The sequence below is a fragment of the Dermochelys coriacea genome, chromosome 1, assembly GCF_009764565.3.
Source record: "Dermochelys coriacea isolate rDerCor1 chromosome 1, rDerCor1.pri.v4, whole genome shotgun sequence".
Classification (NCBI taxonomy): Eukaryota; Metazoa; Chordata; order Testudines; family Dermochelyidae; genus Dermochelys; species Dermochelys coriacea.
Genome location: NC_050068.2, coordinates 316,742,908 through 316,763,514, shown reverse-complemented (window position 1 = coordinate 316,763,514; position 20,607 = coordinate 316,742,908). Strand labels below are relative to the sequence as shown.

The window sequence follows — 20,607 nt, the reverse complement described above, 5'->3', positions numbered from 1 at the left end:
TTCTCCATTCACTTTGATTTTGACTGGCAAGAGTTAGCACTAGAGTTACTAAAGAGCAAAAAAGTCACCCAGCTATTAGAACAAACAAGTGAGACCATAGGGAATAGAACTATCCACTTTAATTGGAATGCGTGGAATGTGGTGTTGGATAAAAAGAATGTATGTGAGGCTAGAACCACAAGCCCAGCTCACCTCTCAATATATGCTCTCTCAAAGATTATATAGAAAATGACACTATTGACTATATTATTATTGTGTCAAAAGAGGGATAATGTTGGGTCGCCCTCAAAGTTATATCAGTATGATAGAATTATAATTATGTAGTAGTAGAAATAAAGATAGACAAAAGAGTATATAGGTATTGTAAAAAGATATGAACATCAGTTCAATGCTGTTGAATTTCACTCTGTAACAAATGCAAGGCCAAAGTGCTAATTATTTCAGGCCGGTACAGGACAAAGCGTCTGTGCTGGAAAGTAATAAGAACTTTGAGGAAACAATGCTGTTCTTTAAAACAACACCCTGATGCTCTTCCCACGCGGGGGGCCATTTGTCATGCCTATGTAAATCTTGGTATCCAAAGAGGAAAAAATAGATAGTGGGATAAAACTTGTTAAATGAATCAAGAGTCATAGATTGTGTTGTTAAGTAAAAGAATGAATGATGAATGCATGGAATTGAGAGCCTGAAGCAGGGAAATAATTGGTTAGTAAATGGTGCCAGCCTAATCCTAAGAATTTCAACCTTGATATCGATGGGCCGAAGAATATATCAAGTGGAGATAACTGGATGACTCCCAAAGGGCGAACCGGAATCCACCCAAAACATACCAAGGAAGAACAAGAAGATAACACCTAGCCATCACAGAGCCGTCATGGATGTACCACCTGCTGATTGAGCTGATTGATGGTCATCTCAATTGTAAATTCAGCTTGATGAAGCAACTTCCATAGACTTGTATTGAACCAGAGACCTATAAAAATTGGGTCCAGGGACTGTGTTCTTTGAGTCTGGTTCCACGACCACCCTCCAGGAGCATCGGATGCTCATCTGACAATGACTCAGCTCCATTCTCGTGTCCAGAGCAACATCTAGGCTGGTATCTATAACAATCTTTATGTAGAACCTGTGTGTGAATGTCTGTCTGTGTGTGAATGGATCTATATAGAAATTGCATATAGGAATATTTTGCTGTATTTACAATAAACGTGGCAATTTTCGTTGTCCCTCTTACAAGATCCTGTTGGTATCATTTTTATTAATAAAAAGAAAAGGAGTACTTGTGGCACCTTAGAGACTAACACATTTATTTGAGCATAAGCTTTCGTGAGCTACAGCTCACTTCATCGGATGCATTCCAAGTTGATAATTTCCACTCCATACGGCTAAATTCAGTGCCTTGCATAATGACAGGTTTCAGAGTAGCCCCCGTCTTAGTCTGTATTTGCAAAAAGAAAAGGGGTACTTGCAGCACCTTAGAGACTAATAAATTTATTTGAGCATAAGCTTTTGTGAGCTACAGCTCAAATAAATTTGTTATTTAAATAACAATATAATTTAAATTTATAATAATTTATAATTTAAATAACGGCTGCTACTCTGAAACCTATTTTTATTAGTGTAACACAGGGACCCATTCGGCACACTGCATCCCATGCGGTACTGTTCCTACCACATGGGAGACAGCAAGGCTATTCTTGGAGATCTTTACTAGGGATACCAGTAGTCATTGTGTCAGAGCAGGGATCCCAGTTCATGTCCTGATTCTGGTAGGAATTTCTCCAACTCCTTGTCAATGAATCACCCACAAATTAATGGGAAAGCAGGGACAATCAGTATCTTCATAGCTTTCTAAGTTACCCCAGGGTGACTGGCTCCCTTTACTGTGCTATGCTGAATATGCATATAACAATGCAATCCATGTCTTGACCCAACATAGTCCATTCTTTGCAAACTATGGCTTTCATCCCCCTCTTTCACCCAGATTTACATGTGATTTCCCCAGTCCCAGCCATCATGGATTCACTCTCCCATCTACACTGCATGCAGCAAGAGCTAAAGGAATACTTGCAGTCCTCCAAAAGAAACCTACAAACACCATGCAGACCAAGACTGTCAGGCTGCCCCCAATCCGGTTAAAAGGGACAAGGTGTGGCTCTCTATCCAGAACCTTAAATTGAGCCAGCCATTCTAGGCTATCAATATCTGGACCCCTTCAAGATTATAGAATGGGTAAACTCTATGGCCATCAGGCTACAGCTGCCCAAGTCCTTAAAGATCCACCCCGTCTTCTACATCTCACTTTTAAAACCTTACACTGAGAACTCGTACCTAAATAGCTCCATACCACTACCGCCACCTATAACAGTCTGTAGACAAGAGGAATACTTAGCCCATTGAATCCTCAATGCCTATTGAGTTAGGGGAAGGCTCCATTACCTGGTGGAGTGGGAAGGCTATGGTCCAGCAAGCACTCTTGAGAACGGGTAGAAAACATCCACACTCTGGACCTACTGAGAGTTCCATCAGAAATACCCTGAGAATCCAGTCCCGAGGCCTGTAGAAGGGGCCAATGGGGGGGAGAGGTGGTACTGTCAGGAATCAGGGCTTCCATCACAGACAGGCTGGAAGCAGAGCCTGCATCAGAGCCAATAGCTGGGCAACCTAACAAGCCCAGCTGGCCTGTAATGGGTTGCCTAATTGGCTACGCTGCCTGATTGGTAGGAAAAGTTAGCAGACCTGCTCTTAAACTCAGAAACAGCAGCAGTTTAGTGGCTGGTGGATCAAAGCATTCACCCACAGCTGCAATATCTCCTGCTTGTTCCCAGCCTTCCTTCTGCCTTGCTCTAGCCCTGCTCCTGCCTTTGCCCCAGCCTTGCCCCTGCCTTGCCTCACTTCAGATAACCCGGTTCTGACCTTCAGCTCTGATTCCTGACTTCAGCTCTGACCCTTCACTTTGGCATATGGCCTCTGACCCTGACCATGGGTGCCTATTCCCTTCTGCCAATGACTGCTCCAACCATTAGGCAAGATCACCAATGTCTCGGTCTCTGAGGCCGCTCTCCTTTTCCAAATAATGATTTGATTATTTAATGAGATCTTTAGTTTTAGTAGGCAGTTTTTATGCATTATTCAAATGACAGTTAAGGCAATTTATTCAGGCTCAAACAGCACTTTAAATGGATTTTAAAACAATCAGCAGCAGAAAAAAATTAGAGGAGTGGGAGCATAAAGTTGTTTATAAGATATGTACATAAATAATTGTATATTTTACATCTTTGTAGATTTATATTTTGTGATCCCCAAAGTACCACTTTCAAGAACATAACTTAGCCTTGAGATTTACTTTAATTAAGCATGTCTTGGACTCAGAAACAGAGTGAATATCAAGTTGCTCATCAGGAAGATTTTTTCAAGTACACTTAGTAGAAATTAAATTCCTATGGAAGTATATTATTTCAGACCTCACATAATGTATGTCACACAGCTATTCTAGGATTTTTGAAAGCTGAAATGTAATCCAGTGAGGCTATCATGCAACCCACATCATTACTAAAATTATGTTGCATCGTTATTGTCATTGAGGAATAGCTTTTCTGATGCGAGTATGTCCTTCTGTATACATTTGATTTTCCCCAGTCACTTATACTAGAAACATCTTTGAGTGCCAGATAACTGAACCTGGCTCTAATCTGTAACTGATTTACTGCTCTTGTCTTCAGGGTCATCATCCATATACTTAATGGCACCAGTAGATATACCAGCTTTGACAGACTGTATATGAAGTTTTGTTTTTTAAAGCTCAGGCTGTGCCCAAACCCTGAGGGTCTAACTCAAGCAAACTCCTATTGACTCTTGAACAAGGAGTAAGAACCTCAGGATTTGGCCCAACGTGTATGTACCACCAGGAAACTACATGCTTCTTTTAGATAATAAACAAAAAGGGGGGGGGGATGAATTGTCTCAAGCTCAAAGAGCGTTAAGCACATGCTTACTTTTAAGTATGTGAGTAGTCCCACTGATTTCAATTAAACTATTTTGTGTGAGTAAAACTATGTGGTAGTAGGTGATCTGAGGCTTAGGGAAGAGAGGATACCAATACTATCATTTTGGAGCAGGGGGAATCCATATAAAATAATTTCTTTTTCTGGGACCTTGAGATCCTACATGGGAGCCCCTGTGCTTTCCACAAGAGCAAAATTAACTAAGGGCTTGTCTTCACTACTGAGGTAAGTGGACCCAAATTACGCTACTCCAGCTAAATGAATAATGTAGATGGAGACAACATAGCTTATGTCAACTTACCTTGGTGTCTTCACTCTGGGAGATGCTCTCCGGTCAACTTACCTTGCTTTTCTTGGAGAGCTGGAGTACTGGAGCTGACCAGAGAGTCGATTTAGCGGGTCTTCACTGGACCCACTAAATCAACACTTGCTGCATCAATTGCAGCAGTGTTGATCTCCCTGGTAGTGAAGACAAGCCCTAATAGTTGAGTCCACATTCAGTGACTAGAATCCATTGGCTTGAGTGTCCTCTCATTTACGCAGCTGCTTCAACTGAGTTACTCTTGACTTACCCTGGTGTAAATCAAAGGGCTGATGTGTTTTTCTGACGTACAACTAAGCCTGAGATTCAGACAGGAACCTCCTGTTGTGTATGCAGCAACTTTATCGTATGGATCGACAGAGAGCTTCTCATTTGTCTCTCTGGTAAGGGCTATGCTAAGCTTGTCTCTTGTGAAGTGGATCTTACTGCTGTCATATAACAATAAGTAAGATATTTTTCACATAAAGCACATTTTTAAGGCAAAAAAATTATTGAGAAGATCTGAAAACAAAATTGCCCAATAGTCTCCTACCCCAGCCTTTAATAGAATAAACATCCCATACAAATGGGAAAATGAGAGAATAGACCACCTTTGGTAAAGAAAATAATGATCCATTCATCTTAGAGTTTTTTGCTGCTTCCCATTACCGTGGTATCCAAGTGCCATCCATGTAAAATAGACTTGGCAATGCCAGATTTTCTAGTGGACTTCACAATGATGAAAAGGGAGTTGGAAGGGAGTGTGGGTCAGAGAGAGGGTAGAACAGAACCTGTTTTTATTTAAAAATAAAGAAAAGTGACATTCACATTTATAAGGTACTACAGTTTATTGCAACATTTATTTAGTTTGTGATTTCTCATTAAATTATGTAAGTGGCACCTTTGCAGTATGGTGCATGGCGACCAAAGCAGCCTTATCCAGACTTCCTGAAGGCCATTTTCTAGGCATTCACATTTTGTCCAGTTAATTGTAGCATTTCTATATAGTTTTCTGCTGTAAAAGATTATGGATACAATTTTGTTTCCATTTATGTCAATGGTTTTCAATGGATTTCATTCCATGATGTCTCTTTCTAATGGCTTGTCTAACTGTTTGGTGCCCCATGCAGCCATATGTGCTGCTTGCCTCTTAAAAAAAAAAGAAAAAGAAAAAACAATCTGAGTTTTATTGCAAGACAGATTACACATATTGTGTATGTTATATGATGGAACTAAAGTGTGTGATGCAGTGGAGTTAGATCCTGGTGATGTGAAATAGTGAAAAAAAATAATTGTTTTGATCTTTTTTTACGTGAACCAAGTTTGATATTTGGCCATCTCCCAAAACTAGGAGGATTATTATGTGGGAAAGTAGCATGTGACACTTGGGAGAAGTTGGATAATTAGTGCTTAGGTGTTAGAACACCAAGATGTTTATTATTTTCCCCCTTCCTTTTTTTTTTTCCCCCTAGTAATCCTTCTCATCTCAACTAACTTGGCAAATCTCTGTGCTTCACCTCCATCTGTATTATGTTCAGAGTGGTGAAATTTCATTAGCAAGCTCATCAATTGCTGAATACTGCATAGTGCTCCTTCACACATGCAGCACTTGAATGCTTTGATATGGGGAAAAAGAAAAGGAGTACTTGTGGCACCTTAGAGACTAACAAATTTATTAGAGCATAAGCTTTCGTGAGCTACAGCTCACTTCATTGATCTGGGGAGTGTCAGTGCAGGAACAAGGCAGAATGTAAACCCTTGCATTTTCTATAGGATATGGATACTGTTGTTTGGCGCCGTACTCTTTAGCCAAATGATCACCAACAGTGAAGCAAGTCCACCCAGCAGGCTAAAGCACTGGCTGGTGGCAAGGGGAGCTAAGATTCTGTTTAGTGAGCAGTTGCTGAAAAAGTGGAACAGAGCCTTATGGTGCCACTAGCTGACAGGTAACCAAGAAGCTCCATGGCCTTTGGGAATCAACTATTTTCTCCAAAGCTCTTTTTTCTTGGTTTAGTTTAATTTGTCTGCACAATCCTAGCAGTAGAGATTTTTATTATAAATCAAATAAAACCCTTCTTTATAATGGCATTTTTGCAAAGATCCAATCAATTTAAACTATACGTAAAAGGCCTTTTAGGACTCCTGTGATGTTTTTCCAAGGGGTAGTTGCTATTTTTAGTGGCGTTTTTTGTAAATCTCTTAAATTTAAAATGTATTGTTTCAATCAATTAATACATAGTAAATACAGCACAGTTGCAGCCTATATTTAAAAATCCAATTCTAACCTCTATTTTAGGTCTGTGTGAGTTCTCAGACATTTTTTACTATCACAAAATGTATACACCCCTGTTTACTGTGTGCAAGTTAAGAGAGAATGGGAGCTCAAGATTGGACACAACAGAGCCCCAGTTCAGCAAAGAAATGCATTAGCCTGGACCTCTGTGCCCACGTGGAGTCCCATTTTTATTCCCAATGGAATTCCATGCTCATTCCAGGGCTTCATGCCGGGGCATTTATTTGTATTTTAGTAGCACTCAGATTTCAACATAATGGACCTATTCAAACCAAGTCAGCTGGAAGCATAGACAAAGAGTGCAGGGAATCAGAGTAGCAGCCGTGTTAATCTGTATTCGCAAAAAGAACAGGAGGACTTGTGGCACCTTAGAGACTAACAAATTTATTTGAGCATAAGCTTTCGTGAGCTACAGCTCACTTCATCGGATTCATGGAAACTACAGTGGGGAGATTTATATACATAGAGAACATGAAACAATGGGTGTTACCATACACACTGTGAGGAGAGTGATCACTTAAGGTGAGCTATTACCAGCAGGAGAGCGGGGGTTGGGGGGAGGGAACCTTTGTAGTGATAATCAAGGTGGGCCATTTCCAGCAGTTGACAAGAACATCTGAGGAACAGTGGGGAGGGGGGCGGGGGAAATAAACATGGGGAAATAGTTTTACTTTTTGTAATGACACATCTACTCCCAGTCTTTATTCAAGCCTAAGTTAATTGTATCCAGTTTGCAAATTAATTCCAATTCAGCAGTCTCTCGCTGGAGTCTGGTTTTTGAAGTTTTTTTTGTTGAAGGATAGCCACTCTCATGTCTGTAATTGAGTGACCAGAGAGACTGAAGTGTTCTCCAACAGGTTTTTGAATGTTATAATTCTTGACGTCTGATTTGTGTCCATTTATTCTTTTACGTAGAGACTGTCCAGTTTGACCAATGTACATGGCAAAGGGGCAATGCTTGCACATGATGGCATATATCACATTCGTAGACGTGCAGGTGAACGAGCCTCTGATAGTGTGGCTGATGTGATTAGGCCCTATAATGGTGTCCCCTGAAAAGATATGTGGACAGAGTTGGCAACGGGCTTCGTTGCAAGGATAGGTTCCTGGGTTAGTGATTCTATTGTGTGGTGTGTGGTTGCTGGTGAGTATTTGCTTCAGGTTAGGGGGCTGTCTGTAAGCAAGGACTGGCCTCTCTCCCAAGATCTGTGAGAGTGATGGGTCATCCTTCAGGATAGGTTGTAGATCCTTGATGATGCATTGGAGAGGTTTTAGTTGGGGGCTGAAGGCTAGTGGCATTCTGTTATTTTCTTTGTTGGGCCTGTCCTGTAGTAGGTGACTTCTGGGTACTCTTCTGGCTCTGTCAATCTGTTTCTTCACTTCAGCAGGTGGGTATTGTAGTTGTAAGAATGCTTGATAGAGATCTTGTAGGTGTTTGTCTGTGTCTGAGGGGTTGGAGCAAATGCGGTTGTATCGTAGAGCTTGGCTGTAGACAATGGATTGTGTGGTGTGGTCTGGATGAAAGCTGGAGCCATGTAGGTAGGAATAGCGGTCAGTAGGTTTCTGGAATAGGGTGGTGTTTATGTGACCATCGCTTATTAGCACCGTAGTGTCCAGGAAGTGGATCTCTTGTGTGGACTGGTCCAGGCTGAGGTTGATGGTGGGATGGAAATTGTTGAAATTATGGTGGAATTCCTCAAGGGCTTCTTTTCCATGGGTCCAGATGATGAAGATGTCATCAGTGTAGCGCAAGTAGAGTAGGGGCATTAGGGGAAGAGAGCTGAGGAAGCGTTGTTCTAAGTCAGCCATAAAAATGTTGGCATACTGTGGGGCCATGCGGGTACCCATAGCAGAGCTGCTGATTTGAAGGTTCCCCGCTCTCCTGCTGGTAATAGCTCACCTTAAGTGATCATTGTCCTTACAGTGTGTATGGTAACACGCATTGTTTCATGTTCTCTATGTATATAAATCTCCCCACTGTCTTTTCCACTGAATGCATCCGATGAAGTGAGCTGTAGTTCTCAAAAGCTTATGCTCAAATAAATTTGTTAGTCTATACGGTGCCATAAGTACTCCTTTTCTTCTAGTGCTGGGAATTAATCTTGGCCTGAGGCAGCCAGGCCCACCGATAGGAATTTCAGGCACCAGGGCCAGGGCCGTCCTTAGGGGGATAGGGCCCAGGGCAGAAGTGACAAATCCATCACTTCGAGGACCTCCTGTCACTTCTGGGACTGATCCCGCAACAGCTCATGAGACCCCCCCAAAATGCAGGGTCTGGCCCTGGAGTGGTCGTACTTGCCTAGGAGCCCTGCGGCCAGCTCTGGCGATTTAAAAGGGCCAGGGGCCCCCAGTTCTTTTTAAAATGCCCAGGCCCCTGGGCAATCCCCCTTCCTCCCTCCCCCCCCCCCCCGGTAGGTGGGCCTGGAGGCAGCATATGTATAGAATAAAGTAAAATAGGTTAGGCCACTGTTTGTTGGGGGAGCAGAAGTGGGCAAACTTATCTAAGATCTGCTACCCTGTGTCTGTTTCCTATGACCCATAAGCAATGGCAAGTAGAGCCTAAGGGTTTGTCAACACAGCAACTTAATGCATGGCAAGCCACAGTGTGTATCTACTGCTTGTAGTAAGACAAGCCACATTCTGGGATTTCTCTGCGGGGAAGCAATATCCACATGGGATGTTGCTGAGTGGCAAGCTGGTGTCCTGTAGATTCACACCCTGGCTTTCTGCACAGAAACTTGCCTTGTAGACAAGCCCTCAGAGTAGCACTGAAACGGGGTCCAGAAGATGGGTTTTGAAATATACTGGGACCTCCAGCAAGGCCCATAATACGGGGCATGCATCCATAGCTTAGAGCCACCTTTGCACATCCCCTCTGTGAGTACAGGAATGGAGAATCAAGCTAAGTATTTCTTAGATGATCATACTTTACTTAAAAAAAACCTCTTTACATTTGAAGTAATTTTGATGAGATCTCGATGGGTAATACTTTGGTATTAGCATTGACTCCGGAATGTCTGTATTTTGAAAGAGCATTACATAATTTAAGAAAGAATTATACAGGTACTTTGGAGAACTTGTGGGGCAAGACTAGCTCATTCACATTTTAAAAAGAACCTCCTATGGTGCTTTTTACTTAAGACTAGTCAGCCAGCATATGCAATGTCTTGTCACTTAATCACTTTTGAAGCATATTATTAATTTAATGTCATGAGAGAATAAAATCACATCCAAATAGGTCTGAGTACTCAACAAGTCTCAGCAGCTGTGTGCAAGTTTCCAGTAGTTTTCCACTCTTTTTTTTTAATGGAACATATATTCATACCTATTAACAGATATATACAGTAATTTTGCAGACAGTGTCAAGGATGTCAGTGATAACTGTGGAAATGCATCTCATTCATATCTGCTCTGGTACAAACTGCTATTAAAAAAAAGAAATATAGAAAATAAAACAACGTACACAATCTTCTTTGCATGGAAACAACACTCTCTCAAAAGCTGTATTCCCTTTCCATTGTTTACTTTTATCTTTCCATCTTTCGTAACCTACCTATTATGGTGCATTGTCATTGGTAGCTAGTGCTCTAATTTTGTCAGTAAGTTCTTCGAGGCAGGGACTTTGCTATTTTATATGTCTATGTTGCCTGATTCTTTTTAAGGTTAATAATGTTTTGATTGATGATCAATTAATCTGACTGCGACAAGATTCTTACCGCAGAATCAGACTACACAGAAATAAAACTATGGAGTTCAATATCTTGTGAGGAGCCTCGGGGTGGATGACAAGGACAGTCAAATTGAGGGCAAAGTAAAACCTTAGATATCTTCATTAAAATAATGAACAAAGCCAGAAAGGAGCCAATTCACACGACAACCCTGATATTGTATTATTTCTGCCTTATCTGTGATAGCATTCTTTGCATAAGCTCATAGAATTGCATACTCTCAGTCTTCCTTGAGGACCTGGTGGTCAGAGACAAAGGATTGCCCTGTCTCTGGCATGCCATGATGTCCAATGGTCCAAGTTCCTCAATGAGTTGAAGGGTCAAGTAATAGAAAGCGGACAGTCATGGAAGAAGCCCAGAAAAGAACTCTAGACCACATGGTGGCTGTCCTGTTATAGGGCCTGAGCATTATCTGCTTATGCTCAGTCTTCCATGCCAGATTTATCCTTTTCATCCACATAGTACTGTGGTGTACTCATTCTCTAGATTAACATATTGCTATGTGTAACTGCCATTTTAGCTCATTCTCATACCCTTTACCCCTTGTTTAAGCAGATTTGCAATTATCTCTTCCCTGTTCCCAATTGTAGCATTTACTGGTACATTCTAACTCCTACTATTGAGCTAGCTCTCCTTAGTTCCCAAAATCTAAAGGTAACTGTTAGACCATTTATCTATGCACAGGGTTACAGCCTACTTAACCACATTTATGCTAATTTATGCTTAAGCTAATGTCTTACAGGATACAGGCCTGCAGGTTTTTTGCATTACAGCTACAGCTGAATATAATGAAAGCAGCTAAATATCATGAAGGCAAGCCAGTGGATATAATAGGCAAGCTTGCCCTATGAGCTACATCTATAAAGTGCTATGCACACCAATGGCACAGCAGAAATAACAATTGCACTGAATCTGTTCCTTGGCATGTATCCCAATTATAAATATAAAACCCAAACAACCTATGTGAAAAGAACATTACAGTTGCATAGTTGAACACTCAAAAGTTAGGAAACTGAATGAGGCAGGGGCCTGAATAAAAACAGTATATTTTCAAGGAAGACTGTATCATAATGCATACACACAAGGGATCTGAATTAAGATTGCACAGGCAACTTAATTCAGGCATTTCCTAAACTTATGGGTCATTACCAAGTTTGGGACCTTAGATCCACAGCACAGTCGTCTACTACTTGACCTGATGGAATAAATGGTAGCAGTGCTCGACCCCAACTTCTGTGGCACCGGTGGGTTCTCGACCCCTCTCTGCCCCTGGCCCCACCCCGACTCCACCCCTGTCCCACCCCAACTCCACCCCCTCCCTGCCCCTATTCCAACCCCTTCCCCAAATCCCGGCCCTGGCTCGCCTCTTCCCCACCTCCTCCCCTGAGCATGCCATGTTCCCACTCCTCCCCCCTCCCTCCCGGAGCTTTTTAAGCCGCGAAACAGCTGTTTTGCGGCAGCAAGCGCTGGGAGGAGAAGCGGGGACGCGGTGCGTTCAGGGGAGGAGGCGGAGGTTGAGGTGAGATGGGGCAGGGAGGGAAGCTTGGATGCTGGTGGGTGCAGAGCACCCACCAATTTTTCCCTGTGGGTGCTCCAGCCCTGGAGCACCCACAGAGTTGGCACCTATGGTAGCAGTAGAAGGCTGTTATCTTCTGTGTACCCCTGCCATGAGAGGGTGAGGGAGACACACATTTGCCAGTGGGTTTCGCTGCTGCACCACCAACTCCTGTCCATGTTCCCTCTCCCTCTTCTCCTGTCTTTTAGGTCTCCTGCCCTATCTCCTAATTGTTCCTCTCACCTCTGTCTTCTTCCCTCCCCCTCCTCCCCGCTGCCATTCCTGCCCATATTCCCCTCTCACATTTCCTGCTCCTAACCAACTTTCTGCCTTCCCTGAGTTCCTACCCCATCTTCCCCACTTACATCTCATCCTCTCCCCCTCCATCCCCCCCATCATCATTCCTCTCCTTTCTGCCTTTGAAACAAGCTCATTCTTCTGTTCCCCAGCAGGGGGAGCATTGAGAGGAGAGGAGAGACAGTCTCCCTGCTTTCTATTTCAGTGCTTGGCACCATTGAGGAGCAATTGGTGGGAAAGTCCTGTTCAGCTCCTTCAACACTGAAATGAAGCATGCTCCATGCAGATGAAATCCTAGGGAAACTTAGCTGCTAACCTGAGCATGTGCAAACTGAGATTTTTTTAAGAGGCTTGGACAAACTTAGGTGAATATTTACAGGGATGGCTACAGACATCTTGACACCATGGCAGTCTCCATCCCCCACCACAGCTGAACTTCAGGTCTAAGTTCTGATGTATAGAGATGCTAGAGCTCCTCAACAAAACAGCTGTAAGCATTTTTTTAAATGGACAAAATGTGAATTTTTCTAATCTTGTTTTGAGAAATGGCTGTGCCATTTTAGGTGAAACTTCCCAAAAATGTCAAGCCTGAGGCAGACACCCAGAATGGAAAATTTCGGTCCAAACTGTTAAAGTTCAGCAAAGTTTTATAAGCAACTGAATACAGAGTCTTATAAAGGGAAGTACCAGGCAATCTTAAGTATAGGGGTTACTATTTGCGCTGCCTATTTTAACTAGGCCAATTATTTACACAGGGTGTCAGTTCAACATATACTACTATACTTCTTCCTTTGCTATAGACGAAGGTTCTAGGAAGAGGGAAAGGGCAAGGAATAGTGTGAATAAGGTTCTCTCCCTTTTGTGCCTGCACAGGGAGCACACAGTTCAAAGTGTAGGGGAATCCATAACACCACCCGCAGCTTCAGATACCCCACAAGAGAGAGAGTGGGGAGGGACAAGCCATGGCCCGACATCCCCTGTACGCTGCCTGGCAGTCCAGTGATGGCCCTGAGGAAGATGCACAAATTAACAGGGATGCTCCATTTGGCCTCAAAAGCATATGCCCTGCCTGCCTCTGTCCTCTCCAAGCAGAATGCTGTTAGCAAAACCTGCCTCAGCCCTCCCTTACAATGTGTCAGTGACTGGCACAACTGTGATCTGTAAAAAGAAAGAGAGGACATTCAGCTAAGAAGTTTTTAAACCAGCAATCAGTTAATGCCATTGCTTCTTTTTTTTAACTGAGGCCTAACAGTTATCCTGCTAAAAATACTGACTATTTCATCACATCTCAAGGTTATGTCTACAAGGTCACATCTACAAGGTTAGAAACGTGGGTAGTTTAAAATACATGGCCTTCAATGAGTTTCTCTGCTTTAAACTGTTCTCTGAGAAAATACCTATGTTTAGGTATTTTTTGTCTCTGGTAGAGATCACTCATGATCAGCATGTACATAAATGTGTAATGGAAATGTGTTGTAACTGCATTTGTTGTGTAGGGGCTCAAATAGCTTGAGGCTGACCCCTTAGCGTTCTCTAAAACTTCCATAGATTCAGGTGCTTCATAAGACAGGGATGATCAATAACCTGAAAGCATAAGACCACTTGCTGTGCTCTGTATCACAATACATATAAGGTGGCAAAACTGAGGTACAGAACTTTTTGAAGGCAGTGTAATTAAAAGGGATGCATCAGGCGAGGTATTTCCAGTGGAGATAAGGAGGTGTTAGTACCATTATGCAAGGCACTGGTTAGATCTCATCTGGAATACTGTGTGCAGTTCTGGTCTCCCATGTTTAAGAAGGATGAATTCAAACTTGAACAGGTACAGAGAAGGGCTACTAGGATGATCCGAGGAATGGAAAACCTGTCTTATGAAAGGAGACTCAAAGAGTTTGGCTTGTTTAGCCTAACGAAAAGAAGGTTGAGGGGAGATATGATTGCTCTCTATAAATATATCAGAGGGATAAATACAGGAGAGGGAGAGGAATTATTTCAGCTCAGCACCAATGTGGACACAAGAACAAATGGATATAAACTGGCCATCAGGAGGTTTAGACTTGAAATTAGACAAAGGGTTCTAACCATCAGAGTGAAGTTCTGGAACAGCCTTCCAAGGGAAGCAGTGGGGGCAAAAGACTTATCTGGCTTCAAGATTAAACTTGTTAAGTTCATGGAGGAGATGGTATGATGGGATAATATGATTTTGGCAATTAATTGATCTTTAACTATTCCTGATAAATGGGCCCAATGGCCTGTGATGGGATGTTAGATGGGGTGGGAACTGAGTTACTACAGAGAATGCTTTCCTGGGTATCTGGCTGGTGAAACTTGCCCACATGCTCAGGGTTCAGCTGATCGCCATATTTGGGGTCGGGAAGGACTTTTTCTCCAGGGCAGATTGGAAGAGGCCCTGGGGGTTTTTTCGCCTTCTTCTGTAGCATGGGGCACAGGTCACTCGCTGGAGGATTCTCTGCACCTTGAAGTCTTTAAACCATGATTCTCTCAGACATAGATGAGAGATTTATTGCAGGAGTGGGTGGGTGAGATTCTGTGGCCTGCATTGTGCAGGAGGTCAGACTAGATGATCATAATGGTCCCTTCTGACCTTAATATCTATGAGTCTATGAGAATTTACTCAGAAGAGGGAAAAATTCCATCTCTTTAACCACAGACAGACTTAAATACAGATTGTAGGATAATATTCTTAGTTACCATGTCAGTTGTATGGAAAAGACTTTTCTGTGACAGGCTATCAGCTGAATTCAGGCATATCTGATGCCCTTTCTTGAAAGTTGGTCTTTGTGGGCAGACCAGTAGGCCTTTGTATAGCCACCTGGAATTCTCTGAGGTGTTGTGACACAGGGTGATACTGCCTGTTTAGAGGGAAGAGGGCCAGTGCACCTATGACTGGTCAGTTAACTCCAAATTAGGGTTAAAAGAGGGCACCTGAGCCCTAGAGAGAGGGTCCCTCAAGGAAGTCAGAAAGGGCAGGAGACAGGAAGGAGGAAACCTGAGGAGCAGCAGCAACAGATGGTGATGAAAGCCAGTACAGAGAACTATTGGGAAGAGCAAAACGTTGATGGTAAGGATTGGCCAGAGCTGGGGACTCCCTACCAAGCTGAAAGAGAGCTTGGGCAGAGGCCCCTCGGAACAAGGGGAAGAATCAGCCACGTTAGGAGAAGCTGAGCTCAGAACAAAAAGGTTGATGCTGAAGGATGGATCCCAGGAACAGCAGAAGGACTCAAAGATAGGGAGGCCTGGGTGAGTGGAACACTGTGGGAAGCCCCTTGCAGCAGGCCTGAGTGGAGGACTGCAGGATACTGAGCCCAGAGGGGTCAGCTCTGGTGGGATCCCTAGTGAGAGTAGGACTCACAGGCAGAAAGGCTGAGTGGAATGCTGTGGGGAGTTCCGTCACAGGAGACCCAATTTGGGATTACAGGAGACCACTTGTGGGCAAGAAGTGGGTCTTGGAACTATCAGGGAGGAGGCTTGGAGTTGAGGGTCCTGGACTATGGGCTAAAGGAATGAGATAGTGGTTAATGGCTCTCAGGTGGCTGACCTTGGAATGTTGACCTTTGAATGGGATTGACAAGCTGCTGCATTTGAACCTGGTTTTCTTTTGGGTTTTGAGAAGAATGGTTTTACTATCAGGGATCTGTGGAGTGTGGCACTCTATATGAATAAAAGGGTTTGAATTTGGCACTAAGAGTGACAATATTCTTTTGCATGGGTCATATAGAGGGGAGACTGAGGCAGGCACACTGGTTGTGCCACAGCAGGGCGCTACAAGGAGGGGTGCCTTGTCATAATGAGGGGACAGAGGGCTTCCTGAGTAGAGCATTTTGCAGGATTGGGGCCTGGAAGAAGATTAGTGATATCGCCAAGCCTCACATTGGTTAATGACATTTGAGGAAGGCAGACTTAGTCAGGAGTAGAGTTAAAATTACAGATGGACCCTCTTAGAATTTTGCATGCATAAGAGTAATTTTATACTTTCAGTCTGAATGACATTTTAGATCATGGAAAACAGCCATAAAAAACAAAAATATATGCTACATGCAAGAGCAGTGTGTAGGCCTCACTGACATCATTTTATATAGGTATAATTCCACAGACCTCCATGGAATCATTCCTGATTTATACCAGAGTAAATGAGAGGAGAATTAGACCCTGTGTTTCTGTGCTGTAACAGGCTGCAAAAAAACAGCTGTGATCTTATCACACAGGCAGGGTTCTTAGAGATTTAAAGGCACAGTACACAGACAAAGTCATCACAGCTTCATAGCTAGATACGTTTCAGTTTAATCTTAAAATTTGATTCCAGATCCAAACCTTCCTAATGTCCAGGGATATTTGGAAATGGAGTTAGGATTTGGACCCATTTCTAGTTAAACTCAAGCCAAAGGCCTTTTGTTGTCTCCCAGTTTATCAGGAGTGACAGTCTCTCATCTACATTTCATATTTTTTATGATCTAGCAGATAGATTCTAAATGATTTTTCCTGCATCAGGAAAAATGTAAAAACCTATTGGAGACTATCTCTTCCTTTGTTCCCCTTAGGTCTCCTTTCATGTATGTGTCTGCTAATCAAGCAGTTCTGTTTATTAAAGCAAAGCAAGAGGAGTGAGATAAATAACCACCTGAAAAACAGGTAAGGGTATCAAGTGCTTTGCCATTAGAATTCTTTATCTATGCTATGGAAGTATCACTTAAGATTTCTCAGAAAACTCTGCCTATGGCATTCCACATACAGTACCTTTTTGCCACAGTTTCAGAGTAAGCCCAAGTTTCTCAAAGAACAGCTGCAAACTAAAAGATCTGGGTTCTGAAGTTTTTAAAAGATGGCATGTATAACCTTCTTATAGGACACTACCTACTTGTCTAAAGCAATGTTCTCATAGTAGTAACTAATCGGCAGGCAATTCACCTATGAACCAAACTATAGATTGCAAATTGTTTTATTGGTCATATCTGTAGTTTTACAATCAATATTTCTTTAACATATGATAGTTTTCCAAGAACAAGTACTGTAATTGCTTTCTTTTTACTATGTTGACTCATAGCTATAGAAGCGACACAAAAACATTTAAAATGGATGTTTCTTATTTCAAAGACATAGAAAAGTGACAAATGTATTTTCTTAAATCACATGAGAATAACATGGTGCTCACTTTTCTATTTATTGACAGAGAAAATAGTTTTACATTTTATTTAACTATCTGGAGTAGATAGATTACAAAATCACTGAATATGAGTCTGAACCAAAACACTTGTTTAAAATATCCCCACACTTCTAGGGAAGGGGCTAAGGACCTGCACTAGATATGAATTTCCCAGGTATATCTCTGTGGAATGGGTCAAACAAAAGCCCCAAATCCAACCCCCCTCTCTACCAAGCATTAGAAGTTTACTGTTCAGGCTCATCTCAAGTGATGCCTTTTTTAGTTCTTAAGGAAATATGTTCCTCCATTTCTGTTACTAGACTTGTCTTCATGTCCAAAACACTTCTTATATTCAGCTTAGCTAAAGGTAAATGTGAATGACCTTTTAATTCACTAACTAGCTAGTGGGGAATGAGAGAGACAAGGTGGGTGAGTGAAGTAATATCCTTTATTGGACCAACTTCTGTTGGTAAAAGAGACAAGCTTTTGAGCTACACAAAGGATCATACCTGCAGAAAAGCTTGGTGTAGCTTGAAAGCTTGTCTCTCTCACCAGCTGAAGTTGGTACAATGAAAGATATTACCCCACTCACTTTGTGTCTCTAACATCCTCGGACCGACATGACTACAGCAACACTGCATACAATAGTGGGAAATGAGACAGTTAGGTAGATACATGTGTTTTTATTCAATTATTTTTTTTATCCAGTCTCCAGGGATATTGTGAACAGTCTTAAGTGATCCATTACCTCCTGTATGTAGAATTAAAAATAACCAGAGGTTTATACAATTAACATCCTTTATAGACCAGACATGTGTAACTATTTTCGCTGAAATTATTAGCCAATATTTTTATTACTTATTCCAGTAGAAAGGAAAATCACTGACAGGCATTCCCTCCTGAACCTTCAACATGGCAATAAATATGTCCAGCTACAGCCCGATCCTGCTCTCATTGAAATCAATGGGAGTTTTGCTACTGACTTCAATAGAAGCAAGATCAGACTCATAATTGCACTGAAAAGCAAATACTAGTATTCTTCAAAGTGATCTTTCTACTCCTGGAATTCAAGTGTGTAATCATCAAGGAGGAGCAGATTCTCTGGGGAGGTGCAGGGTGTTCACAGAATCACATGTCTAGAGTCGCCATCTGGTGTGAGGCCAGAAGGTAGTTTGATGGTGGAGGACAGGTGGGTGGGAGGGGTTGGATCCTGTTGGAGTCCAGAGACAGATAGGATAGATTTAGTTAAGAAGGCATTTTTCCCCAAAAGGTAATTTCATTGGGTTGAAGGTGGAATATTTTGTACAGATAGAGTATACATTTTGGAAAGAGAGGTGTGGAAGACAATTAAGTGACTGTGTGACCCTTAATTTTGTAGTCCTCATCTGTCTATTCTATTGTTACCACACCTATTTTTGGTAACTCTGACTTGTTGCATCATGTCTCCCATTAGTCTGTAAACTCTTCAGGACTTGGAATATGCTTGTTTTTATATTCCATGAGGCCCCAAGCACACTAGGAGCACTATGAACCGATATAAATTAATGTATTTTTCACACTACATGTCTGACACAAAATATATCTCCTCTCTCTCCAGAACACAATTACTGAACATGCATGCTCTTCTCTCTTATCTGAGATGCATGACAAGATCCCTTTCAAGCTGGATAGATTTGTAGTCACCTCAGCTGTCAGTAAATAGTTAGAATTCCTCTGGAGCATTAACCTGCCACACCAGCATTCCATACAAACACACACACTCTTTTGAACTTCTAAATTAGGCATTCTAAATATTAGGCAGCAGCTGCCTTTCAAAAGTATGGACAAAACTCATTCAACAAGAAACCGAAATTATGCAAACAATTTAAAAAATTGGATTGGAAACCAAAGCACCCAATAAGACTCAAATGCTTTAGTTCCACCCAGAAACAATGCAAAATATCACAACAGGCAATAAAAAGACTTGTGTAAACTAAATAATCAAAAATACCCTGCTGAAATATGTACTAACACTGCCTGGATATTTAATATACTCTTTTAAGACATATGTAGTACTCTCACTATTTCCACAGCTATTTGTACATACTTTAAAACCAAAATGTAAATAATAAAAGAAACACACAACCTTCCTCAGTGTTTATAATTATAGACAGGGTATACATTATGGATAAAATCCAGGCTCCATTGCAGTCAATGAGACTTTTGCCATTAACATTAATGGAGCTAAGTTTTCACAAGACTGCAGGAGAAAGGTTGTAAAATAGTACCAGAGTCTGGTTACGTGGGACAAGAATAGCCCAAAGTTAAATCATTCTGTCATCACAACAGGGGGTTGGACTAGATGACCTCCTGAGGTCCTTCCAACCCTGATATTCTATGATTCTATGATCACAATGGGCATTGCTTTGCAATAGAAAGACATGAACTCTAATCATTGATTTGACTGGTTTATTGTTTTCATTATCTTTTAATAGTGCATATGAAAGAGAAAGAACGACTTGATGCCCTTCTGCAAAACAATCCCCATGTGATCCTAGAAGATTTAACTTTGAGCTATTTCTGCCATGTGTGGGCAGACTCTGGCACTATTTTACAACCTTTCCAGCAGCGGTCTGGTGAAGTATTACATATCTTGCTTTAATCTGTGCAGATGAACATTAGCTGCTGCTGTGTTATAAAATGGGAAGAGCACATAGAAATCTTCCTGTTTTGACTTAGTAATGTGTGGATAAAACTGCAATAAATATTTAAAAACTTTGAAATTCATGTATGGAAAGTCAGTTCATGGATTTTTTGAGTGACAGTGTAAATGCTTGGTTGCAATCACAGCTACTTTGGAACCTTGCTGTCTTTGGTGGAGCTCCGCCCTCTTTCCCTGCATTATGTGCTGAACCCCTCAAAAAGAGGGGAGTTAGCATTTACTGATTCTAGAAGCCACATTGTATGGCAAAAATCCTCAGAGTAAGGAATAGAGCATGTTATGGATAGATCCTACCAAATTCACGGCCATGAAAAACTCATCATGGACCATGAAATCTGGTCACCCCCCTGAAATCTGGTCTTTTGTGTGCTTTTTCCCTATACTATACAGATTTCACAGGGGAGACCAGCGTTTCTCAAAATTGGGGGTCCTGACCCAAATGGGAGTTCCAGGAGGGTCACAAAGTTATTTTAGGGAGGGTCACAGTATTACCACCCTTACTTCTGTGCTGCCTTCAGATCAGGATGGCTGGAGAGCAGCGGCTGTTAGACAGGCACCCAACTCTGG

At 42.0% G+C, this 20,607-nt stretch overlaps 1 long non-coding RNA gene across 1 annotated transcript; it reads left to right on the top strand.

Moving 5' to 3' along the window:
- The first annotated feature begins 15,164 nt into the window (after window positions 1-15,164).
- Window positions 15,165-20,051, top strand: LOC119850098. The gene is made up of 3 exons (XR_005290705.1): window positions 15,165-15,260; window positions 16,738-16,828; window positions 19,814-20,051. It is a non-coding gene; the product is annotated as an uncharacterized LOC119850098 (long non-coding RNA).
- The last annotated feature ends 556 nt before the right edge of the window (window positions 20,052-20,607 follow it).